Source organism: Callorhinus ursinus, unplaced genomic scaffold (genome assembly GCF_003265705.2).
Source record: "Callorhinus ursinus isolate GAN/ISIS: 27379988/994484 unplaced genomic scaffold, GSC_fseal_2.0 scaffold35, whole genome shotgun sequence".
In the NCBI taxonomy this organism is placed as follows: Eukaryota; Metazoa; Chordata; class Mammalia; order Carnivora; family Otariidae; genus Callorhinus; species Callorhinus ursinus.
Window position 1 is genome coordinate 5,403,113 of NW_027397097.1, and position 3,428 is coordinate 5,406,540.

Below are 3,428 nucleotides of genomic sequence, written 5' to 3' on the forward strand. Positions count from 1 at the left end.
GTTGTGAAAAAAAAAAGAAGTCTGTCTGAAAAAGAGGCGCCTCCTTGCATCCTGATGTTTTCAGGGTAAGTACTGGGTAACGGGCAGGGCAGGTACTGGGCGGACACAGCGCAGCCAACATCTGATCTGCAGAAGCTGACTCCCAAGGCCCCAACTCGGCCACTTTGAACCTGTGACCCTGCTCAAGTCATTGAATTTTTAAGGGCCCCCACCCCCCCTGCCATTTCTTAAGCTAAAAAATTGGAGTGAACTCTATCCTTACCCTTATGTTTCTATGGAGCCTGTGCCATCAACGGTGGTCCCTTTTGTTCTACAGGAGGCCACTGCCTAGTGACAGGATGCCCAAGACTTGTTCTCACCATTTCCCGTTCTAACACTTGGGCACAGCCACCTCATCTCTGAATCTGGCCCCTGCTCTGTGGAGTAGGGATGGTGCCCCCCCACCCCCGCCCCATACAGGTTGGATTTAGTGTTAAAAGAGATCAATATTTTTATGAAAGCACTTAGTGATCACTGCAAAGCACCATGCACACTGGGAGGAGTTAGTCCTTCAATAAGGATTTCTGGCATCATCTATACCAGGCCATGGGGGGTCGGGGGGGGGTGGCAACTGAAGTGCAGATATTTATTCTGTACACATTGAGAATGTGTCAGGGCTGAAACTGGGCTTTTGAAAAACTAAGCTCTAAACAAATGTCAAGTGTTCTGAGGTGTTTTAGTGGGTGGTATGGACACAGTGTTGAGACATGGTCTATAAGCCTAATTAGCTTAATTTGTATGTTTTTTAACACCTGGCAGATGAGCTTATTCAGGCCCACCTCACCCATAAATATTCTCTTAAACAGCCCCTGGCCGCCTCACCACATGCTGAACTGGTGCCCAGAGCTCTTAATTTTGCTTGAAGTAGATAGAAGCTTTTTCTTTTTCTTTTTTTTTCTCCCCCTCCTAGCGCATCTAATTACAGTTTTGTAGGTAGACAGCTCAGCCTTGTGGATTTTAAATGAATAAAAAACACGTCTATAAAATAATTGCACACATTTTAGAGGCTGGCGATGTCAGCAATCCAGAAGAAGAACGGTCTTGAGTCTGGATAAAAGCGAGAAAGACTGCCAGTTGGCGAGGCTGGCCGTAGCCAGCCGAGCCCCAGGGGGACATCACAAGTGGGCCCGCGGCAGGCGGGGATCCCTTCAGTTCTGTCCAAGACACGACTGCAATCAGCTTCCCTCAGTCCCCGTTAATTACAGGCAGCAAATTCAGAGGAATGGAGGGTGCGAGTGGACAGAAATACGGGGTAACCTGACTCGCAAGAAGCAGATACAAGCAGGAAGGAAGCGGTCTGGATGTATGAGCAAGGAGCCCGCAGCCTGACACATCCCACCCAGCCTGCTGTTCACCAGCTGTGTGACCCGAACAAGGCCGTTGACTTCTCTGAGCCCATGTGATCCTCTGAAAAGTGAAGCTAGCCCCTTGCTCAGGTTTTCCCTTGTGCCCGGACAGAGGTTCTTCTTGCCTTAAGAGCAGTTCGGTATTCATTCTTCAAAACCTGCCTCGGCTGGCCTTGGGCTCCAGAGCATGGTGGGAAAGGAGAGGACCCTCCCCTGTCCCTCTCTGCCTGTGGTGGAGAGCTTGGGGCTAAGCCATTTAACACAGCCTACTTCTGCTCAGGGATTTGTGTGCAGCAGAACAGCCATCTATTCGAGATCCTTGTGAAATCTATAACAAAAATTAAAAAAAAAAAACTCAGCTAGAATGATTTTTACCGTTCCTAAAGATGGCCCTCTGTCCTCAGGAAAATGATAAATTAGTTTTAGTTTGATAGGACAGTGCATAAAATATTTTAAGGGATATGGTTGAACTAAGTTTTGATATTTTAGGATAAACTCGTTCTCTCAAAATTTTACTTGCAAAAAAAATGTTTACTTCACTTACGGGGAACAACCTGTTCCTTGAAGAAACAGGCATCACTTCGTGTCCACAGATTTCTTGCTCTTCGGGTGAGGGGCTTGGCCACACCTTGTTACTGTGATGGGAGGAGAACCCCCTCCCTGCCCCAGGCTACCTTTCATGCGGATGGTACCGGAGCTTTTGCTCCTGCAAAAGAGGTCCCTAAGGCTTGCTGACCTCGAGGCCACACCCTTAGCTTCCAGAAATCTTCCAGTTGTCTTGATCGCTCTGTCCCCAGCCCTGTCTGAGCTCTCTGGTGGCACACGGCAGGTGCTCCTGAAGTTGGGGGCATGGCAGAATGAGAGCATAGATGTGAGGATTTTGTAACTCACCTGCGCCTGTCTCTTGGTCCCTTGGGAGCTCTGTGGGGGCCCAGCGTGCCCAGAGTCAGCCTCAAAAATCACTAGCGACCTTTAGAGGCAGAACTGTCCACGGATTAGCTGAGACTCTGGAGCGGGGCTTTTGTAAACAGTAAAAAGAGGCGCACGTTTGAGGGATTATCAGAGTTTCAGTGCACATCCGGAGTGGGAATGAGCCGCCACTAGCTGGGAAACCAGTGCAGGGGCTGAGCCGGCTGCTGTGCAGGTACCTGCCCTTCGACGCCGTGACTCCTCAAATGTGTGGTGTGTCCTGTCCCACCCCAGCCGCTTCCATGACAGCATCTGATGCTGAGGACAGCCGTGGGGAGATGGGGGCCCTGTGTTACCATCACCACCTGACCAGGAAGCCCGCAGAAGGCCCCTGAGTGCGGGTGACCTGCCCGAGATCACGCAGATCCCAGAGCCACGCTGGGGCCAAACCAAACCCCGACCCCTCCCCAGACCTCCTTCTGCACCCTGAGCCTTATCAAGACCCCGTATGTAGCCAGCTCCCTCTGCCCGGCCATCTGAACATCCTGCCAGCTACAGTAGCTCTTCCCCATTCGGGAGCCCCTTGCTAAGAAGGAGGACGCTCCTGCCCAAGGAGTAGAAAAAGTCCGCACCTCATGAACATTGTGTTGTGAGGTGGATCGCAACTTCCCAGGGACTGGAAATGTCCATTTGTAACTGTCAGGAATGTGGTGTAACTGCCAAAGCTCATGAGTTCAGCCGTGTGAAGCGTGACTCACAGACACGTAAGATACAGGGAGCCAGAGGGTCACCTTTGAGGACGCACCTTAGCTGTGTCCAACAAGTATGTCAAGGGGATCAAATGGGGGCAGGGCTACCAGCCAGGGCAAGAAGCTGGAGAGAAGGAATTTCCAGGGCCCTGTATTTATCTCTTCATGCCACGGGTCGTTACTGTCCGCACCCTGCACGCTCAGAGGACCAGTGAAGGGGCCGGGGCAGTGGTAGTGAGAACGGGGACAGCCTGTGTAGACAACACTCCCAAGAAGTTTAGCTGTAAAGAAATGGAGAGAAATAGGGTGGAAGCTGGAGAGGAATGTGAGGCCGAGGGCAGATTTCATGTAAGTGCTAATGGGAGGAAGCCAGTAGGCAGTAGCC